At 33.7% G+C, this 23,375-nt stretch overlaps 1 pseudogene; it reads right to left on the bottom strand.

Annotated features, from left to right (window-relative positions):
• Window positions 1-15,663: 15,663 nt before the first annotated feature.
• Window positions 15,664-23,151, bottom strand: LOC140803503 (serine/threonine protein phosphatase 2A 55 kDa regulatory subunit B beta isoform-like; annotated as a pseudogene).
• Window positions 23,152-23,375: the final 224 nt, after the last annotated feature.

Here is a 23,375-nt window from a genome sequence, read left to right as displayed (position 1 = left end):
TCTAATGGAATATTACTCTGAGATAAAAATTGTTATTCGATTCTTGTGGTCAAAATCAGCCGCTGGATTAGTTTCATCCAACGGCCGGGTGTAATTTAAGGGTAATTATGAATTTTTTTACGAGGGAATAAGAGAATATTCCACGAGAATTGAGTTCTTGTAGGAATCCACTTTCCCACAACTAAATCGGAATTAGATAAAAAGATTGTTCTCTATTTGTCGATTTGGTGCATTTAAAGCATCACCCACCTAATACTAGTGATTTTTTTAAAAAAAATTTAAATTTTAAAAAGTTTAGATAAAGATTAAATAAAATATTTAATATTTTTAAAAATTTTGAAAAATGGAAATAGATAAATGTACTAAAATATATATTTTTTTAAATAAAAATATAATACTTTTGAAAAGGTTTTAAACTTGAAGGAGCCGATAATGAAGGATAATATATAATAATATTTATTCCCCGTTGTCGAATAAAGTAAACAAGGATGGACAAGCACTATCATTCAATCAGGTAATAAGAATGTCTATTTATTGCTATGATGGACTAGCATTGTCTCATTACGACTCACCAATTTTTCTTTCCAAAAATCCTTATTACGTATGCTCGTAAATCAAAATCTTCACGAAGAATAAGGGATATGTATTCAATTTTAGAAATTTAATTATTTTTATTATTTTTTATAGAGTTTAAAATCTAAATATATAGATTTTTATAAACAATATAAAAGTTCAGTGATATTCAAATTAATTTGATTTTTAAAAAATTTAGATATCAAATATTTTCATAGATTTATAATGATTCGAATATAATTCTTTACTTACAAACCTTAAAACTCGAGGGTTACTCGAATTTCAGACTTGTGATTCCTTTCTTGAATTATTATTGATTTGATAAAAAAAAACATATTATGATTTGTATGCATATCTTTCTGTGTTTCGTTCGTTGTTTGTTTTTTTTTTGTTTATGTGTGTGCCAAATTTTTGCATATAATATGATATGAGGAAGTCTGTATATCTGACTTTCGATTTTTTTAATAAATAATATGTTTTGGTATCCGTATTTTCTCAAACCAAAAGTTGTGGTTTCTAGTTAGGAATTAAACATATCTTATTTCTCTAATTATATGTTTTGTTTTCTCTACTCAAATATTCATTCTTTTGAAAAAAATTAGAATATTTTTGTTAATTTGATGTGATTTAAAAAACTACAATATTGTATAAAGACAAAAACTTGTGTGAAACGATCTCACAGACGTATTTTGTGAGACGAATATCTTATTTGGATTATCCATGAAAATGTATTACTTTTTATGCTAAGGTAGTGTTTGGTTGTCTTGATTAGGTGGGTTTATTTTTTTTTAACCCACCTAATCACTCGTTTGGTACGTTTTTTATTTAACCAAGTCAGTCCCTCCTATGAACGATTAGATTATATTAGGTAGGTTAAAATAATACTTACTCACCCCCTAGGATTATTTATCACACCCTTAATCCATAATATTTTTTCAATTTTACCCTTCTCCTAAATCCAAACTCACCACCATTTCCTTCCACTGACCGCCCACTGCCAACCCCTGCCGCCGACTGCCGCTTCTGGCCGATCGCCGCCATCGCTTCTGGCCGACCACCCCCGCCGCTTCCGGCCGACCACCGCCGACCGTCGCCACCACTTCCGGCTGACCGCCGATGCTTCCGACCAACCGACCGGCTGCCACCGCCGGCCGACCACCGCCGACGCACAAATGGAAGGGCAATTTTGTCAATTCATCAAAAAATTATTAATTATCACATTCTTATCCATCATACCAAACATAATATTATTTTATCATTATATATTATATTTTTACTTCAATCATTCTTTTTTATCATTTCTCTTTTAATCATTTCATTATTTTATCCTCCAAACCAAACGTAGCCTAAGAGTATTACTTTTTATTGTGAATATCGGTAGGGTTGACCAGTCTCACAGATAAAGATCCGTGAGACTGTCTCATAAAAGACCTACTCTTGTATAAATGAGAAAAATATATCGATTAAAATCTCAGTAACATATATAGCTCTTATTTGTTAATATCAATAAAGTCGGGTAAAAGAGTTTACTTGATTACCTCCTAATCTAATTACATTTACTTCAGGGTGTGGGAATTCTGAAACATATATAACTCTTATTTTAGTTTTGATGAGGTTTTGTAATAGGATCTCTAAAAAAACAATATTGCCGATTGAGTAGGTCTCATTGATCTTAATATGTGAGACGGATCAACCTTACCGATATTCGCAATAAAAAATAATACTCTTAACATAAAAAGTAATACTTTTTCATGGATGACCCAAATAAGATATCCGTTTCACAGATAATAATAAGATATCTGTCTAACAGATGACCCAACAAGTAATACTTCTAATTACAATGAATTCCATTTTTTTTCACTTAATAAAATAATCGTAAATCATTTTAAACGAGATTACAAGAACAAAAAGTTCCTCAACGGAGAGAAATCCACCAAAAATATGTAATACTCAAGATAATAATAGTGAACAATTAAAATCATAGACCAATAAATTATTTACTAGCTTTTATACAAATAAAAACAGACTTCCTCATGTCAATATTCATTGATTTTATTTTGTGTCCGGGACTTATTTGTTATTTGATTATGTTGGTCAATACCTAGTAAAATTATATACTTGTTAGCTTTTTATCATTGTATATTTTCTATCTTATACAAGTAATACTATCTATGAGATATTCACAAGCAAATATAATGTGTGGACAACTGAATAGAGTAATGAATTGCTAAAAGTCATTGTTGATGCTGCAATGCAAGAATGACGTGATAAAAATGAAGTATTTAACAAAAAAAAACATAGATAAAAAATACTTCTTACTCTAAACGAAAAACTTGGATGTGAAGAGACTATTACACAATATCAAAGTTGTTCAAACAACGACACAATAATTATTATGAGATTTTACTTCATGACTCTAGTTTTGGATGGGATTTTGTAACGAAAAAATTCACTGCTAAAAACGAAATATGAGAGGATTATTTTAAGACAAGAGTCTTTAAGTTAAAATAATAAAATTTCTATTTATAATGAGAATTATAACTAGTTTTAACACCTTATATTTTTTATTCTTTATCAGTCTCATCCTAAACATGAACACTATCCGACGAACATTTTTGAGAATTATGAAGATTTGAGAATTGTGGTTGGGACATGAACTTCTACTGAGAAATACTCAATTGGACTAGAAGATGACACTGATGCAAGAACATTCGAGATATAAGAAAATAGGGAAACTAATTTATTTGAGATACCCAAATAATATGCGTGAAATATCTAACACTCTTGATAATGTAGTTTCTAATATATAATCAATAGGGAATGCATGTGACACTTGTTGAGACGTTATCAAGGAAGTCTCAAATTTGGATAACCGTACTCGATACAAGTTGCTTGATCTGCTTAACACCAGATAAAAAAAGATGGATTTCGTGAAAATGACAATTGAAGAGCATTCGAGATGGATTGATTTAAATTAAATGAATGAGTATTTTTAGGGACATGATCAATAATGAGTTATATTATGTACAATTTCTAGGATGATTGTTAAAGTATTAACAAATTATGGACTTTTGGATTATTTATATACGTTTGAGTTTTACTAGGAATTGTTTTCGATAAAAAAAATTATTTTAATTCTTTGTCTGATATCAAATTTTTACTTGTTTGAAGAAATGATTGCCACATTTTTATTTGTTGTCGTCAAAATATTCGATATTGTTTGATTCGTAAAATATTTGGTCGATCACTATACAATTCTAACCAAAACTTCAACAAGGTGTTGAGAGCATTGAATAGTATTGTTGTAATGCTTGAAGTAAATATCACAATTTGTTGATTTAGTAATGTGAGATTACTAAATAATTAATAATTTTTAAAGAATGAAATATGACATATCTTGGTCATATGAAATCCAAATGATTTGAAATTTGGATATAACGTAGAAATCTCAATGATATAGAAGTTTCATGTTTTGAGTTTTGATAAATTTGATTGTTTGACTGGTCCAAACGGATATATCGGCGTTGAAAATGTTAAATATTTTATATTATATTATTAATATAATTTAATATAATATTAAAAAATATATAATTTTAGGAATTTCACCGCGACAAAAGACATTTGAACAGAAATGTGATGCAGAGAGAAGAAAGAAAATAAATAATACAGTTTTGAATTTTATTTTTGATCCTATAACTTGTCGGTTTATACAATCGAAGAACCGATTTCAGTTTTGGAATACTTGACACGAGGTCTTCGATTTGAGATATAAATTTTATATTGTTTGTGATATTTGAAATTTATCGATTTCTGGAATAAATCCGATAAATTGTTAAATCATAAATAAATTGAAGATTGTTGAGTAGTATATGATTTTAACGAAGAAGAGAAGATTATAATGATGTTATTTTAAATTATTTTTAATTTATTATAATTAAAGGTTTTAATAGTTGGATTGAAACTAGAGAGTTGTTTGTTAGTTGTTTTTAATTCTGATTATATATTCGGAGTTTACGGAGTATATGCTACATGTTGATATAAAGTTTTTGCAGTTTAACGGATATTGTAAAATAGCCTATTATTTGAAGTTAATTGATTAGGTATATTTGATTTTAGTATTGTGAATTGAATGCACCATAATATTAATTGTTTGAACGATAAAAATTTATAATCGAGTTTTGTTCGTTGTGAATTGATTGTTAGGCTATTTGATGTTATATATTGATGTTATGATTGTGTTGATAATGTGACCATGATATGATATTTGTTGTTAAATTATTTAAATACATCAAAAGCCTCGGGATCAAAAAAAATAACTTGATTTTATATATACTCGATTATCAGGTACGTGTTGACGTACGAGCATACGCTATTATTGTTTTATATTGATGAATACTATTGTGTTGAACCTTGGGTGATTTGTTAATATATTCGTTGTTGTTTATTATTGTTTATATTGTTGGCTGTCGTTTATTGGGAGACGTATGGATGATGTTTTTTGTCGCATTAGTGGGGGAGCGACGTACTGATCGACGATATTTTTGTCACCGGAGTAGGGGAGAGTAGGGTACGACGTCTCGTTGATGTTGTTTGATCGATGATATTGCTGTAGCCGGAGTTGGGGTGCGACATATCATTGATGTTGTTGCAATAGTATAAGAGTGATGTGGTTGATATTGTTGATGGTTTGATTTTCTAGAGACAACAAATGTGGTATTTCTGTTATGATTTATGTTATATTTTATGTTGTTAATATAATTGTTATGTATTTTGATGATATGGGTTGTGTATGCTCACCTTTTGGGGGTTGTTTCTGTTGGACATGTTACAGGACTAGTGCTGAGACATGATAGAGATGAAAGACTACGTGTGTCTAGTTAAAAAAGTCATGTAGTTGATAGTGGATAGAGATAATATAGCTCATTGTTGTATTTGAGTTATGTGTGTATTTATTAAACTATTTTTGTTACACTGATGTAGATAGTGTGATGATTGCACTATTTTGTCGTATATGCATTATATTATTACGTTGTTGAAAATAAAATTTTTATGCATATGACGTCACTTATTGTATGATTACGTGACAAAGTTTGGGGTGCCATAATTGCAGTAGATATGATGGTCAAACCTGGATATGTAGTGCCAGAAAGAATAGGAAAGAGTACAAAATTTTATCTTTATTTTAAAATAAGTAACGAATTTTTTGTTGTTGTTATTATTATTAGTACCACTATTTTTATTTTGTTTTTCGTGTTGTACGATTGCATTGGGGCTATCGATGACACTCATTTTCTAGCAACAATGTATGAGCACATGATACTAACAGTTATCGTAATTGTCACGAGACAATTCCTGAAAAAAATTTAACAGCTTGTAACTTTAATTTAGAATTTATATATGTGTTTAGTGGGTGAGAGGGATCTGCTCATGATTCAAACATTTTGACAGATGCATTATCAAGAAATAATGGGATTAACGTGCCACAAGGATTTTTTTTTGTTCTATATGGCTACTTAGTTAAAAAATTTGTAATTTTCCATGTAATTTCCCAATATTATATATCTTATCCATTGGTTATCCGATTCTACAAATATGGTTCGATAGGTAATTTTTTTTAATGGATTGTGGATTTGCATATTGACGTCAATTCTTGGCTCTTTTTATAGGTATTCGTTATCACCTTCAAGAATTTACTGGCCAAAGTCGTCACCCTGAAGATGTAAAAAAATTTGTTCAATCTTTGTTGTGCCTATTTGAGAAACATCATTGAGAAGATATTTGGTATATTTAAATCGTGGTTCAAAATATTCAAAACAGCTCCTCCATTTACATATACAACACATGCGGAGCTTGTATTGGTTTGTGCCTGATTATACAATTTTTTTTCGAAAGAAGTATCGATCTGATGAATTTCTAGTTGAAACAGATAATGAAGTTCTACAAGTTTCATCAGAACAAGTTTACGAAGATAACAATTTTGATAAAATATTTGACACTCAAGAACAACAACGAGCAAATGCAAATGCACATAGAGATAATATGAGAAATCAAATGTGGAGTAACTTTGATCATATTGACAATAACGAACCTTAGAGTTTTTTCATAAAGACTGCTTAAAATTTATCAAATTTCATACTGTTTTAATTAGTTATTTATCTATATTGATATAAAAATTTGTTTTATATATATATATATATATATATATATATATATATATATATATATATATATATATATATATATTTAAATTTGGGTAAATTGTAGATAAATCCCTAATACCCAACCAAACTTTATTACAACTCCCTAAACCTAAAAAAACTTTGTTCAAACTCCCTATAAGTTTAAAAAAAACGAAAATACCCCTTATTCTTATTTTGATTTTAATTGATCCTCCGCGCTTTCACAAAATGGTATCAGAGCATGGTTAATTTATTTCAAACACGAAAATTTTATTATTACTAGTAACTAAATGTATGAGAAGGAGAATTTCGAAAAAATTATGAATCCGAACTTTAGTTCGAGAAGAATAATTTACAAGAACTATTCCAATATTTTGGAATATACACAAGTTTATCTAACTATTGTTAGATATCAGAATCAGAAGAACAAAGGAAACTTATCTCCTGATGAAAGACAGCAGTGTTTGCAAAACCTTGCATACACAAAAGGTAGACTCTTACAGGCCGAAAAGACCAGATCTTCAATGATCTGTTAAATATGCCAGGGACTACCATCCAGTTCGAAATTGAACTTATTTCCCTGGAAATAATTCAATTAGAACAAGAATTACAGCGAAGTACATGCTTTACTGAACTCAGAACGAAAGGTATGCGTTTACAAGGTTTAAGGAACCGTAAAAACATACTTCAAAATCTACTCAGAAGAAATTCTTCAGAGAACAATGGATCTGTATAGACAAAAGATCTACGAAGGGAAGCAACAGCACCCTCAGGTAAAAATTTATGATTCAGAATAAGATATTTCTGGAGATAGTACCAGATTCCTCTAAGCTCTCTTTGGATCTTAGAGAAATTCAGAAAACAGTACAAAGTTATGGCACTTTGCTATATTATGTACCATAACGAGTTGAGAAAATCCTAGAGAAACAAGAAGAAATTCTTGTGACCTTAAAGGATATTCAAACAAGAATTCAGAAACTAGAACAACAACCAAGTTCTAGTAGACGAACTTCAGGAGGTTGGTTACCACCATCTTTTGGTACTGAACCTTTGTTAAATCAACAAGGGAAGGCCAGAGTAGTGTCAAAACCTTTGACTGAAGAAGAAAAGATGATCAATCTAATCAAGTCTGTCTCAGAAAAGAAATTTATCTGATGACAACTTTAGAAAGGATTGGTTTAGACGATCTACAAGAGCTTGCAGAATCTTTTGCAAATCTCAAAGTAGTAGATCTAAAGATGAATACAGCAGTAGGTGAAACACCACCTGCAATAACCTAGTCATCTTCTCAGGAACCACCAAGGGAAAGTATGGGATCTCATAATGTAAATATGAGAGAATCTCAGACTGATTTCCATACTGGTGGAGGATCACACCCAGCGGGAACAGGGCAAGGAGAACTCAAATTCCTTTGCACCAAACACCCTATGGGAAAACTGTTTTAGATCCTATACATCCTTACGGGGTTATGCTTAACCTTGATGTATTGGACTTCAAAAACAGAGAAGATCTCATAGACGATTGGACATCTGCTATGAGGATTGCAGCAGGAACACTTGATCTCAACAAAGAAGGATTCATTAAACTTTTGGAAATGAGTCTTATGGGATCAGTGAAAATTGCTTGGGACATGACTTCATCAGACATGAAAGAGTCAGTCCTAGTTGGAGAATCTCTTAGTGAGATCGCTGGAAAGATGGCTACCCTATTCAAAGCACACTTTATAGGGGTAGACTATTTCAATAGTCAAGATACAGAGAAGGAGAAAAAATATACTCAAGCTCTGTATAGTCTTGAATTACATGATATATGTTTGGTAGATGAATACATTATGTTATTCACCAAATATATGGAATTCAGGAGTCGAAGAAGATATAGCTATACAGCTTTTCTTCGCAAAAATGCCAAGTCCTTGGAGAGAAATGCTCATAAGGGAATACGTACCTGGTAATCCAGATACATTGGCAAGAAGAGCCTCTTTCCTTAAAGGAAAATTGGCAGAATGGTGTCACATGGCAGCATTACAAAAGAATTACAAACGACTAAGGGGTATCAACAAAAGAACTCCTTTGTGTTGTAAGGAAAATGATCTTCCAACAATTATTGGAAGTAAACCACAGAAGCATAAAAGGAAAAGTTTTAGGACTCATCCCTATGCACGAAGTGGAAGAAGTTCTTGGAAACCAAGATCCGTATGGTCCAGACAGAAAGTCAGATCTTATAAATCTGGACAAAGAAGCGGACCATCGAGAAGTAGGATATCATCCCAGGCATCGAGTTCATCTCGAAGCACAGGAAGAACACCTACAAAGAAAACTTTCAGAAGAGCTCATACGCGAGCCAATGAAAGTTTCAAGGATTGTAATTGCTGGACATGTGGAGCAAGAGGTCATATCTCGACCAACTGTCCAGAAAATGAGAAAAGAGGTATTAAACGCTTCGATCCTACTCCGGATATAGAAGATGCAGTTTATTACCAAGATCTCATTCAAATATACCAATTTGAGGACATTGCCTCAGATGAGAGTATATATGAAGAAGAAGAAGTCTTAAGTCAGGAAGAATCTGATGGAACATAATCGGAATCTGACTGAAGACGAGGCGTTTCGACACGAAACACATGAAGATTTGTCTGGGTTTTTTAGCCAGACAACAATATCTCATAACATGGTTCAAAGAATCATGAGAGAAAACCCGAGTCTACAGAGATACCAAGGTTTCTCTGCAGGACAGGTAGAAAAGTTCTTAGGAAGTCTTGGCCTAAGAAACAGAAAGCATCATCTAATCTATAAAGTTTCTAGAAGGGAAATGGCAATCCCGATGGAACTAACAGGAAATAGAATGGAGATGCAGTTAATTCCTTTCGAAGAAATCAAGGAGGAATTACAAAAACTCAAGATAGAAGTAGCAAGGACTATGTCCTGGATTCATATAGGAGCAATCCAGATTATGATAAAGGCTACTTTCAAAGAAGGGATAGATTCACCAATTGATATCGCCATATGCGATAAAATAATGGGGAATCTACAAGATTCAGTACTGGGAACAATCTCAGGAAACCTCTGTGCAGGAAAAATTGTAGGAGTAATCTATCCAAGGATAGCCTACAACCTGGCAGATCGAGATTTCAGCCGAGCCTTGACATTACATCAGAACTTCAAGGAAAAAAGGTTGATGAAAGAAGGTAATAGACCATATTCTATTACCTATCAGATTTCATATGCTCTATCTAATACACATCATTCTGAATTGTTTATTAGAAACGAGTTTATTGAAATCCCTGAGATATTTGGAAAAGTTGCGCATGCAATTTATCCAGAAAGAATTGAGTTTCCTTTAATACAGGAAACAGATATCCAGATCCAAGACAAACCGATTCTACAGAGGAATCAAAGTCTTAGACTGGAACCAAGAAGACTATCTTTTCAAGGAGATAGAATTACAAGTTACAGATGGGATAAAAAGCCTGTCATAGAAACCCAACAAGAGCTGAAAAGTTTTTCTACAATAGAAAAGCTCAGATGCCCAGAAGGTTGGAAGGAAGTAGAAATAGTATTTGACATTACAAAACAAAGGAATCAATTTCCTTGTAATTCAATATACTATTTGGAACAACCGATGATAGGAACTTACCAAGGACTGATTAATATCGGAGAATTGGAGGTTCATATTCAAGGAATTCCAGGAAAAGAGTCAGATCGGCTGATTCTTGGACTAGAGTTTCTCGAGGAACATAAACCTTGGAAACGTCTAGAGTATGGAATGGAGTTTATGGCAGAAGATAAAATGTGGAAAATCCAATGACCACAAGTCCATTCTCCATATACATTCAGTAGGAATGTTGTATGAACAATATAAGGCAGAATACTTTGCTGCATATATTGATTCAGGTGCTGGAATATGTACAGCAAAACGAGGAGTTTTTCCAAATAATTTGGAAGAAGAGTTACCCAAGATTGCTGGAAGAGATTTTTTCAGAAGAATCTTAATCTTATGTAAAGGGATTAAGATGACTGAAATCATGATTGGCGGTGCTAGACAAACACCTTGGTACAAGGTAAAGACACCACCAATTTATTTTCATGATACAGGAGCTGACATATTGTTAGGAAATAATTTCCTACAAATGTTCAAGTCCTATACACAAGAAAATGAGACTAGAAGATTAGTGTTCACAACACCATGTGCTCACAAAATCATAGTCCAGAGACTTAGAGAGGCATTTTACAGAAAATTGCCAATCCAGTTTCGCAGCAAGCGTGGTGATTCAGGAAAACTTCTGAACCCAAAAATGAAAGATTCAAGACGGTTTGGAGAAACAATGCTCCAGTTAAGAGCAGATAAAGAACTCCAACCAGAAGATATAGAATGTCTCAAGATAACTCTACATACAAATGAAGTAGAGTTTGAATCTAAGGTATCACTGAAAGATGTCAAGAAGAGGATCAAAGAAAATTATAACGAAGATCCCTTGGCATGGTGGGACAGAAATCGACTCAGGGCTTGCCTTAAGATCAAGGAAGGCAAAGAGTATGAATTTGTCCGTTGTAAACCCATCCCAATGAACATCATTGATCAGAGGGATATGCAGATTATAATCAAGGAACATTTGGACCTTGGATTAATCAAAGCAGGTATGTCACCATATAGCAGTCCAGGTTTTCTGGTAAGAAATCATGGTGAGATTAAACGAGGAAAACCCAGATTGGTTATTAATTATCAAGAAATTAATAAGATTCTGGAGTTTGATGGGTATTTTATACCTAGTAGAGAACACTTGATTAGTTGCATTCGCAATGCCAAGATATTCTCTAAATTTGATTGCAAGTCTGGATTCTATCAGATTCGGATGCATGAAGAAAGCAAGAAATTCACAGCTTTCTCCACACCTCAAGGACATTATATTTGGGAAGTATTACCAATGGGATTGGCTAACTCACCCCAGATATTTCAAAGAAAGATGGATAATCTTTTCAAAGATTATTTCAAGTTTATGTTTGTTTACATCGACGATGTTTTAATAGCATCCAAAGATATGAATGAACATGTTAAACATTTGGAGATTTTCTCTAATGTTTGCAAGAAAGAAGGACTGGTTTTATCTGAAAAGAAAGCAGTCATTGCTACAAGAAAGATTGAATTCCTCGGAATTGAAATCGATGAGTCAGGAATAATTCTGCAAGAACACATAGTAGAAAAGGTGCAGAATTTTCCAGAAAAACTCAAAGACAAGAAGCAACTTCAAAGTTTTTTAGGGGTTGTTAATTTTGCTGGGATGTTTATTAAAAACCTAGCAAAACACAGGAAGGTGTTCAGTCCATTATTGAAAAAAGATGCTAGATTTATATGGACAGACGAACACACAAAAGGACTTATCCATTTAAAGAAGGTTTTCAAAAATCTTCCAAAGATGGCTATTCCTCAAGACAAGGATGATATGATATTATATACCGATGCCAGTGATCATTGGTGAGCTGCAGTATTAACAAAGCTCACACCAGATGGAGAACAACCATGCAGATATTGTAGTGGGTTATTCTCAGATGCAGAAGCCATAAGATGTCATATCAACGAAAAGGAATTTTATGCAGTAAAGAGGGCTTTTGAAAAATGGCCGTTATTTTTACTTGCAAAGAAATTCACTTTGAAAGTTGATAACACTCAAGTTAAAGCCTTTTTGAGGAATAGAATTGAGTCTAAACCGGAGAAGGCTAGATTATTACGATGGCAAGCTTTATGTCAAAATTATATTTTTGATATTATGATAATAAAATCTTATGAAAATATTCTTGCAGATTTTTTAACAAGAGATTGACAGCATTGACATTGATGCTATTATCAAGATGCAGAGGCATTTGAGGGAACACCTTGAAATGCTTCAAACCGAGTTCAACAAGTTAGCCGTTAACGCAGAAGTTGCGGGAAGGCTACAACAAGCTGATAAGAGAATTGTCTCTGATCGAATTACAGGATGTTTACAGGCATATACTCAGTTATGGTCTGTAACGCAAAGGCCTATCCTCCAGGGCATTGAGAGACCACTGGTTTCTCAAATGGAGAGTTTTCGAGTACAGGACTCTATACCTGTAGCGGGGGATTCAAATACCCCTTGCACAAGTGTTAAGTCGGGATCATCACCAGATGAGTCGACTGAAACAAAAGTTGAGACTCCTGATCCTTATCTTGAGTCCTCAAGTCAACCCTTCACCTCGGGGATTGAAGAGGGAGAGATCAACCTTAGGCCTCGAATTGATAAAGGCAAATCTAAGGTTGGTACTAACGAAACAACAATTTCTCCATTTCAGGTTTATCAGCAGAATTGGGAGAAGTTGAAAACAAGAATAGGCATTAACCCAGCTACAAACAGGGTTGATGTTTCAGGAAAATATCCAAGGGTATGGATGAAACCTAATTCATATCCCAAGGAGGTTAAAGCTTGGTATGAATTTGGGGCTCTCGCCTCAGTTTATACTACATCACCCAGCTTTCCGGAAATTTCATGTCTACCAAAATGGATCCAGGAAGCTGTTCATGAAACTTGGGCAAATAATGATTATTTGTCCAGAGGAGATATTCTGGAATTGTATTTTTTCAGTGCAGCACCAGAACCAGCAGGGAAAGGCACACATGAAGCCTTTCATTTCATCAAGCTAAGGAGGCCAGATTCAAATGTCCAGAAATTTATCAAGGACCCTCCGACAGAAGAAACACCCCTGGTGTCTTCAATAACTGAAGATGACATTTCTACCAGAAGAGCTTGGGGTATTTGGGTCTGTCTCACTGAGATGGACAAAGTCAAGTTTCCGTTCAAATTCTACAATCATTCAGTGAACGGATCATTCCTGTTAAATACCATGACAGGAAAAACAACAAGTTTTGCAGAAGATCTATTTGAAAAGAAAAGAAATCTTTTGTGGAACAGCAAGCTGCCGGCAAGCAAAGAGACTCGCCGGAAATTCTGTAATATGGCACATATAGGAAGATGGTCAGAAAACATCTGCCTTGAATGCCAAGACCAGAAGAAACCGGAGTTTGGTAAAGGTTTCAAACCGAGATCAGATCGGAAAAACTTTACCGACACAAGCACAAGTAGGGAAGGACCACATACACATTTTCCTCGAGGATACAAAAAACCAAAGATTCCTCGACAAAATTAAAAGGGACATGTGACCCTCCATTACAAAAAGCAGAACCACTACCATGTGAGTGGTAGAAACAAGACAACCACTAATTAGTGGTAAAGGACAAATGGACCACCAATAACAAATGGTGGATGACTCAGCAAGCATTGGATACCAATCTGAAGGGAATCCAATAAATAAAAAGTAAATTAACTGGTCCCGAAAAATCATCTATAAATAAGGACAGATTGGAAACCAGTTAAATACACCAGAATCAAAACTTAAAAATGTATCGTGTATATTTGAAAGTTTTGTAAAGAAGGTTAACATACAAGAGGAAAGAGGCAGAAGCTCTTAAATGGTTAGTAAATCATTTCCAAGAGTATAAAAAAGATGAAATTACTGCCGATATCCTGGAAACTCATCGTCAATGGTATCTAAGAGAGATAAAGGAGGATGAGAAGTTGATGTCCAGATTAATAATCTAGACAGGGACCCTTCAACCACTACATGGTCCCCAAGCAAGCTGTAAAGGCTAATGAAGATTTGAAATCCGAGTTTCAAATCCGAAAGAGCCTTCTATAAATAAAGCCGGAAGAAAGAAGTGAAGATCATCAAATATTTTCTCCATTTCTTTCATACAAGGTTGTAATATTTTCTTTTCAAGTTTTATGAGTGTTAAGAGTTCAGCTACGATAAGTAGCTAAACAAGTTTCTCCTCCTCTGTAGGAGGTTACTATGTAATATATAAATGTTTGTGTTTGAATAAAAGAGATATTTGCTCTCAGCCCCTCTCATGTATTATTTTCAAAATTTGATCTTTTGCTGTACGCTCTAAGGTAGGAAACGAATTAGAGCTGTGCTACGTACTGCTGAAGAAATCTGCTTAGTAACCATCGGTTGCGATCGCGTGCTTGGACTGTGAGGAGCAGTTCGTAAAATACGGTGGATATAACCCGGTGGTACTTCGGTCAAAGAGGTAAAAGATTTAATTTATTTTACGGAAGCATGATGGGCCATTATTTTAAAAAAGAAAAATCAATTACAAAATAAAAAGATAAGGGTATTATTGAAAATTTTAAAATATTGGGGAGCTAAAACAAAGAATTTGAGGGATAGGGAGTAAGGATAAAGTTTGGAAGGGATATGGGGAGTTATTGAAATTTTTCCCTTTAAATTTTTATATATTATTAATAATTAAAAATTTATTGATTTATCATTTATGCATGTTATAATATATATGGATATAAAAATTTGTTATATATTATTAATTAAAAATTTATTGATTTATCATTTATGCATGTTGAATAGGTGGAAGTTTTGATTTAGTTAAATTAAATTGTTTTTTTTTCCTCATATATTAAACATATTTATTTTTTAAATAAGTAAATTTATTTATATTAAAAAATTTAATTCGAAATGAATATATTATTTATATCAAATAATTACTATTTCAACGAAATAATAATATATATATATACAGATGTTTAAAAAAAAAACTTGCAAAAAATCCACAAAAGTCAATGAAAATCTATTTACAAATCCGTGAGATTCTATAAAAGTCAACAAAAATATACCAAATCTACGAAAATCTATCATTTAAAAAAATGATTGAAAGTCATTAAATCCCTCCGTTGAACACACCCACTAAAAATATAAAAAGAACCGAGGAAAAAACCAAATTTGTCCTTTAAAGAATCACCTTGCCTCTAAGCAAAAATTATTGTGTACAAGTAAATAAAGACAAAGTTGAACACTTCTACAAAAGAAATATTAAATGAGAAGGTGAATAAAGGCCATAATGATCATTCCTATAAAAGAAACAAGTACAAGCATCATGCTACAATGAAATTTAATGAATTTTCAGAATAAAACTAACATTTACCTTAGAACTAGGAGCAAACATAAGACCACCTTAGTTTCTGTATGTAGGAGAGCTACAATCACATTCCCTCCAGATTTCTACACGAGACGAACAGACCAGACCCAACACAACACAGAAAGAACAGGAGAACTACATCTTTTCCTTTGATGAGAAGTGAAAAAATAAATAAAAATGTTGAGGGTGGTAAAACAGCGGAAGGTGAATGGGAATACAGTTGTCTGCTCAGGTAACAACAAAGACACGCAGATATGTTCCGAAATTTGTCATGGTCGCTTATGAAACACAGCACTCGAAGCATGGAGTATGGAGGCTTGAGAAATTGATCGACCTTCTCTTCTATTAGATGAAAGAGGCATCTTCAAATGAGTCACCCAAAAATGTTAACCGGTGTTCAGGATTTGTGTTTTTTTATGCATAATACATATACAAGCTATTTGCAGCAGCACAAGCGATTGAGTTTTCAGATGGGTGCCACGCAAGGTGGAGTAGTTTTGTAGTGGAGTCAAATGAATTCCCATTTGTATCAACTCCCGGAGTTTCTGCACCTGCAACATAGACCCCGACATTATTTTCAGTTGAGATTATGTTACATGGACACAAAAACCAAGTAGATGAAGAGTTGGGAATGAGAATCATACCTCTTCTGACAACACGAGTGATGCTACTGCTCAACGATCTGGAAGGCCTCGAAGGGTTCTGGACCTGCCTTCTGAAAGAGAGTTGTCCGTAACCAGCAAAGATGAGCACAAAGACTTGAGTTAGCCCGAAAATTCAAAACTTAAAACTGGTAGTAGCCCGAAAATTCAAAACTTAAAACTGGTAGTAGTACCTCATTGGATTTTTGCTCGCTTCTAGGGAAGTGGCTTCAGTACTGCCCGGAGCACAGCCAAACACGCGGAACATATTGCTGAATCATACCAAGTATTTGTCACATTTTTATTGGAGAGACATACATGCAAATGACAGTAGGATAAAACTGAGCACAAACTTGAACCTACTTGTAAGAACCAGTAGCCACTCGGTGACCATCACCACTCAGACAGCATTCAAATTTATCAAAAATGGAGTCATTTTCATACAAGTCACAGAGCTGGACATGACAATATTAAAATAACAACATTTGATCAGCTCAAGAGTCACAAAAAAGCATCGGGCAAAATAGTCCAGGAGCAAGGACAACTCACCTTTGGTCTTAAATGCTCATGAACCTGGAAAGTTGCAATTGGACCAGCATCCATGTTAACGTCCCACAACTGAAACCAATTTATATTCGATCAGTGAAAAACAAATTGAAATTATGACACTGAAAATAGCAATGTGAAATCCAAGGAAACTCAAAAAACTACGGAATCCTGTTATTCTACAAGCAATGCATTTAAATAGTTTCTATGCAGTCAGCGAAATAGCATAACTGAATTACAATATCATATCCAATTTCCAGTGCCAAACTTAAGCTTTAAGTTTTGGAATTTCATATAAAATATGGCAAGTTAATCTGAGAGCAACAGTTTTCGTTCAATATTTATCTTGAACCACTTATTCATGATAACAAATGCATTTTTCTAACATTAAAATAGTCATGGAAACTATATTGTATCCAGCCCGCATTCTTTACTGAGCAAACAGTGCCCAAAGGCACTCACTACCATCAACTAAATCAGCACGAAGTAAACAGAAAAGTAACAACAACGAACTCGTTGGCCAATTAGAATATTAACAACCAATAAAGATAAAAGTGCAAAAATAACTACAGAAAATAAAACCTTAAGGGTCATGTAATCTCGACTAAGAATATATCTTCCATCCTTCGCGAACTTAATATCTGAAATCGAAGCAATTATCTCAGTGAAAAATGATCTTGAACCAGGTGCCTTCCTGTTCCTCGAATCTGTTCACGAATGAAAATTAATCTTTCATCCAATAAAAACACAAGAAAACAGAGGCTTGGAGCACAAAAAACTCCCCTCACAAAGTACTTAGAATTCCCCACGATTAGCATTCAACTTCTTAAGAAAATTTATTGAGTTTTTATTAAAAAGCAGATAAAATACAAAATCATTAATCAGAAGACCGTAATACAATCCGTCACTTACAGTTTCGAATGTGAATCACACAGGGCAGATTGTCGCAGATCAACGAGACGAATTGATCCCTTTGAACTACTATATGCTAACATGTTGCAATGAGAAGGATGGAATTCAGCTGAAGTTATTACCTCTGCAAAAAGAAACAAATATAAGTGAACATAAGATTACCCCACAACTTGTTCTTTCAACCTTTTTACAAAAAAATGAAGTTCCCAGACATTTAATTACATTTTAAGAGAGACATATCACATATCAGAGAGCAAGAATTACAGTAGCCTTAAACCTCTTGATATGACCCCTTTTCCAGTCTGTATGTCACTTAACATTTATCATGACAATCATCAAGCACTTAAGAGGAAATGATACAAAATCTTACGCCAGAAGTGATAATTAGAAACTGTTGAAAAAGATATATGAAGAAAGAAGATAAACAAAAAAACACACCAGTCAGATCCTCCATATTTGTGGGCTTCACGTCAACGATGTTGAAACTTTGATTACTTATTTCCAGGTTCCAAAGATTTATTCGTAGATCATCTGATGATATAAATGTTTCACCGTCGCTGCAAGCATTCCAAATATGAATTAATCATGAAACCAGACAAATGAAAATCAATAGAAACTAAGGACGACATGTCATCAGGCTAAAACCTAGTGATTATTATTTTTCGTTGCTAACATGTCAACAGCAATGACCACCCTTTCATGAAGTCACAACAGTAGAAGCCGCCCCGGTAAGGAAAGATGCATGGGCAAAGGAAAAGGAAAGGGGCATCGAATGACCACAAATCAATGCCATCCACACAGCTCTATTTTCTCTTTTCGTAATTCGAGGCAGATACTTGGGAAACACAATTCTCTACAATATTCCTTCCCCTCGTGGATAAATGATCATCGTCCCCAAGTCTTACTACTATGACTAGAGTTCTCTCACCAAAGATGAGAACCTAACTATGCCATTTTTTTTTCAATCATCAAAATAATTCTAGCTGTCCCACATATATGCAGGTATAATAAGATGAGATAAATTTTGGACCTTTACCTGTTATTTGATATAGAATTGATATGGTAATCATGGGCATGGGCATATACTCTCCTACATCTCGCAACAAGACTGGTCTCACTGCATGTGACCTATAGATTGTACCATCAAGAGTCACAAGAAACAAAGTGAGTGATAAAATATTAAATTGTACTTACAATCATGACGTGCATAAGTTAATTTTGAGGGAATGCCTACAATAATTTTAAGAGTGAGGGTTGAGCAATTGATCCTAATGATGTCATCACTAAACACCACAGTTCAAAATTCAACAGTTATGAGGAAGCCATAAAGGTTATGAGACTACATACCCAGGCATATTAAATCATTCAGTAGACAAAATGGATTTTACATGTTCGAAATAGAGAAGAATGGACAACAAACCAAATAGCTTTCATTTACTAAAACCTAACAACCAATTTTTGACCAAACACATAAAAAAGATGGTGCATAACACAGAATTCTTTACATCACAAATAGAAGTGTAGCTTAGTTAAATACGACTACCACTGGTAATCGAAGCGAGGAGATGCCCCCAGGTGGAAAGGATAAGTCATTGCTCAAGCGGTTGTAAAATCGATCAGGACTGCCACCATTTGCAAGACGCAATTTAGGATTCGAAGTAACACTGGAGCTTGCAACAGTATGATTTCCAGCTAGTTTAGATGGGTCAACATTCATATCAGATATTTTCTTGATCTTCTTCTCTTGAACCTGTTTCAAACAACCATTAGGCAAGTTTGCAAATTGAAAACCAAAGGCTGTTTTTGGTTTTGTTTCCGGATTTCTTACTTTTTCTCAAAATATTCAAGGGAAATTTGTACCAAAAGTTCACAGGAGTGCTCACTATATATTTAAGTTTGTTTCGGGGGACATTTTCCACTGTAAATGTCAAGTCATAGCAGGTTTTGTTGGTTACTAATCTCAAACCAAAAAACAAAATATAGTTTATTTTATCTAAATCGTATGTAAATTTTGATGAATAGTCAATTCTCATCTCATAATGGTGTAAATGTATTAAATAAATGAACCCACATTTAATGTAGTTTGGTCATAAAAAGACATTTCCGAGAAAAAAAAGATATGGAAATTGAACCAACCAACATGTGTAGAGTGAAAAATTCTGGAGTTGGTGAAAGTAATTTAGTAATGCCAAAAAGTTGTATTAATCAATGTCTTAACTCCTAAAAATACATTGAAGGAAAATTAAGGACAGCATTCAAAATCAATTACAATCTGAGAAAAACAAATTCAGAATACGAATAAGATGAGCATAAGTCTGAATGCATAATTACCACAACAAACAACCACAAAGTATTAACTATCATAACATATTATATCTCAACACCACAAAAATACTTAACAAAAACGAAAAATTCAATATCTAACCTTCCAAAACTTAATAGTTTTGTCATTCGTTGAAAGAAGAAAGAGTGCACCATTAGCAGTTTGACACCATCGAATCTTGTTGATTTTCTCCTCAATTTCCAAACTCTTGAGATAATCAAACTGAAGGAAAAAGATTTTCACGCTATATTATTACGATTCAAACTTTTATCCAATTTTTCCATCGGGGAAAAGGAATTAAAAACAGTGAAAGCAATGGATGCCTTCAAGCAATTTGTCCATTTGAAAACAGAAGCCTTTATGTTAAATCAAGGCCTGTGCATTTGAAAAAATGATTGAATCTCGAAGGTAGACCCCAGATAACAATAATTTGACACGGGCTGAAATTTAAATAAATACCTCTGGTTCATGGCTCTGAAATTCAGTTTTGTAGCGAAACTCTGGATGTCTAATCGGATAGTCCATCATCTCTAAATCTCTACGATTTCCCCCATGCTGCAATCAAAACTTGTGAATAGAAGATATTTTTTCAAGATGAACATGTCACCAATTAAATAAAACCATCAGATGTTGACCTTACCTCTTTCACATCGGTCCTTTCAAATAAGACCACCCTTCCACCGCGGTCACCAGTAGCCAGATGATCACCAGTTTTGTCGAACTCTATTGCGGATATGATGTCAACTGCCATAAAAAGAATTCAAAATAAAAGCACAGTTTTGAGTTGCACCCTAAATTTTCGAGTCACGGTTCCTATTAAATTATAACACGGACAACCACTGGAAACATGATTCAGGAAAAATTAAGAAAAAAATATAATACAAACCGCTGCTATCAATGTTCTTATCTACTCAAGAAGAGGAACAGATTCATAAAATAAGAGCAATGTACCCATAAACTTTTCACTAAATGGGAAACTGTAAGCGATGTAAAATAATAAAATCTATGAATAACCAAATAAATTAGAAAAATCTTTAGCGGATCAACGGTAAAAATTTGGCTGAGAAGCTAATTGCAATTGAACTAATTGAATCTGCGATTCTGCAGAATACTTGTCCTTACCGTGTCTCTAATAAATGGCATTTTAAGTTATTTAAGGTTAAGAAAGTACACAGTAAAACATGCAATTCAGAAGTAAGTAAAATTTCAAACTTCAGCCTTTCTAACAGTTGAAGTCCAATTACGTATAAAGAATAAAAATTACAACAAGATGATCATCACCTGCTTCAGCTTACACATGTCACAATTTACACTTTTGCAAAAGACAATGGAGCCCAATTCTTAACATATGTGCAGATCGCGACTAATTTTTTTTTCTTTTTTTGCACGAGTTAGATAATGAAAACCAAACATGGCAGAAAACCAAACATGGCAAAAAACCCAGTATCGAATAAAAAAATCTATAATTGATCACAGTCTATTTTAGAATGATCAACCCAATAACATAACAGCTCACAAATTTTCTTGCCCTCCTCCTACTCACCGCCCCCTCTACATGAACCAGTATGCTAATTTGACCCACCCAAGGTGTACATTGAACAGCATGTCATGTGATTGCAAATTAAACTAAGCGACAAAAGTTGATAAATGAATAACTGACAAAAAGAGATGACATTCCCTCTTATATGGAAACAAAATTGTAAATAGACATAATTTTTGTCTTTTCAGTTTAAGTGACACCACACAAGCATGTTTTGAATGGCCCCGTTAAGGCATCGAAAATACAAGCATCATTTTGAATCTCATAATAGGTCAGTCAGATCAGTGAACTTGGGTAAAGCATGTGAAGTCCTGAACCTGAACCCTTGCAACCCATAAAAGATTTTGGAAGCAATAGAACATATTTTGACGGTTATTCATACCAAAGACCAAAAACAACAAAAGTATATAAGCTGCAGCTCCAGTCCAAGATTAAAAAAAAAAAAAGCTGTCCAAGGCTACAAGCAACAGACAGGGCCAAAAGTTGGCAGAAAACCTTACACCCAGCACCACGTCACAAATTGGTAGACCTACAAAACAACAGTAGCACAGTTGTGGAAAGACATCCAACTCTGGCTCAGTCACTGAATGAAGTGTATAAAGAGACCAGCTCTCACTTCCCCAACAACATAAAAATAGTTCGGAGTTCAAGCTATAAAGTTGCATCATCTTCAAACTGACCATACACAAAACAATTTCAAAGACATACCAAACATGATCAAAGTAATCAAAACCCACAGTATAACACATTCTTAGGCCAAAAACCAGGTTCATCCCGCATGAAAACCCACCATCAAACTAAAGCTGAACTCTTTTCACTTCACACCCACACCATTAACCTTTTGCATCATTGATCAAAATAATGGCATGCAGATCACTAATTCACAATCAAACATACTGAAATCCTGCTAAATCAAGCAGTTAACAAACCCAAAAGGGATCAAATAATAGAAATCCAAACCCTAACGAGAAGATCCAAACCAAAAGAAAAAATATTTTCCTCACTCATAAAATCAACAACAAAAAATCTACCTTCCTGTACTTCTTCTCCGGCAGTCCGCTCGCCAAACACCTGAGAAAATTTCCACTCGAGCGCTGGCGGACCCAACGCAGCTGAATCCAGCTCTTCACCATCAGCACCGTTCATTCTCCTCGACAATCGAAAAAAATCAAAAGCGACAACAAAACAATATCAAAAGGCAACAGCTGATCTCAATTCCTCCCTATCTTCAGTTCATCAAGAAAAGTTTAAGGAATTGAGAAAGATCAGAGCTAACAGAGAGAATTCGGATTCAGATTCAACCATTATTCAGTGAGTTCATGGAAAAACGCAACACCGATTATTATTACAAAGGAGGCTGATTCAGATTTTCTCTCTCAATATACTGATGTGTATGTATATGTTTTGGAAACAAATCCTTTTCACTCTGCCTTTTTTTTTATTGTTACAGAAAAAATAAAGATGATTTAGATTTCAGAAACAAAATAAAAAGATAAAACTAAGAAATTATTGTCATTCTAATTGTGAAAAAAAATTTCATTAATAAAAAAAATTGGTAATTAATTACGACTTAGTCTCTTGTGACATGAATATTTATTGTGAGATAGATAAACCCTATCGATATTTACGATAAAAGTAACACTCTTGATATAAAAAGTAAT

Source organism: Primulina eburnea, chromosome 10 (assembly GCF_022965805.1).
Source record: "Primulina eburnea isolate SZY01 chromosome 10, ASM2296580v1, whole genome shotgun sequence".
NCBI classification, from domain to species: Eukaryota; Viridiplantae; Streptophyta; class Magnoliopsida; order Lamiales; family Gesneriaceae; genus Primulina; species Primulina eburnea.
This window is presented reverse-complemented; position numbering and strand designations above follow the sequence as displayed.